Genomic DNA, 1,352 nt, shown 5'->3' with positions numbered 1-1,352 from the left:
TATGCTGGGATGCATGAAGAAGTATTGTGTCCTGTGAATGGAAGGGAAAACTGAGGTGTTTGTCTGATTTGTTTATAAAACATGATGTCACCTGATTCTATAGCTGCTGCTTCACAGGCCTGGACGGTTGTAATCTCAGACATTAGCTTGATGGCTCAACAACAACATCTTAAAGGAAGAATCTAATCCTATATCTATACTCTTAAAAGAGGAATGATCAACATTTTGCATCATTTGTCCAGATAAAAGATCTGGCTCATAAAGAAACGTCAAGACCAAGAACAAGGCCATATTCACACTGTACATTTGTTCCACTATTATTCCACTTAACAGTCATGGTTTCTCCCAAAGAATGCTGGGAACTGTAGTTTGTGAAGAGTGTTGAGTGTTGTGAGGAGAGCTCTATTCCCTTCACAGACCTGCAATTCCCAGAGTTCCTTGGGAAGAGGGGTTGATTATTAAACCACTTGGGGAATTTAGTTCTGTGAGGAGAATAGGAGTCTCCTAACGTCTCAGCAGCTTTAACAAACTACACTTCCCATCATTCTTTGGAGGAAGCTATGACTGTTTAAAGTGGAATAATAGTGGAATAAATGCATGTATGAATGTGGCCCAGTCTCATGTTTTTAAGAAATGGGAAGTTCTATCTCTGTGATTATACTCATCTCTCTCTTTTCTTTGTATGACTCCAGTGTGAAATACCAAAAATCGAATATGACTGAGGCACAGTGAAAAGACATTATCACTGACTTCAGCAGTACTCCGTTAATGATTAGGTGGAATTGAGTAACAATGTTTAACAAATACAACCAGGACTTGGGAAACTTACTGTGAGAGTTCAAAACTTTTTCAAAGTTAAGCTATTTGATGTTTTTTTCCAGAAAGAACTAACAAACTCTCAAAACATAATGTTCCATTTTAATTTGGAAATGTGGGTGTCTGATTGCCTGAATTATGGACATTTCCTGAAAGTCTTTGTTGCTACCTTCATAATATGCATGTCATGAATTTCTTTTTTCAGAATTGCTTTCAGGTTTTGAACTCAAGATTCCTAAATATGACAGTATTCCATCAATAATTAAGGAAATCCTTGACTCCATGAAAAAAACACCAGTCCATTTGGTTATAATTTCCCTCAACTGATTTTAAACTCTGTTCATAGTTGAAAACAACCACTCAGAGAAAACTGCAGCAAAAGCTACTCACTGTGACCCCTTGACCTTTATGACCATTTTTGCAGTTCTTTGGGTTGAAGCAAGGTCAATCAACAAAACAAATATTATGTGGAGTTTGTTTCAGGATATTGTCTATGATTATAGCCGTATGACAACCAGAATGGATGTTGAAGGAGG

This window comes from Rhineura floridana, chromosome 9 (assembly GCF_030035675.1).
Source record: "Rhineura floridana isolate rRhiFlo1 chromosome 9, rRhiFlo1.hap2, whole genome shotgun sequence".
In the NCBI taxonomy this organism is placed as follows: Eukaryota; Metazoa; Chordata; class Lepidosauria; order Squamata; family Rhineuridae; genus Rhineura; species Rhineura floridana.
This window is presented reverse-complemented; position numbering follows the sequence as displayed.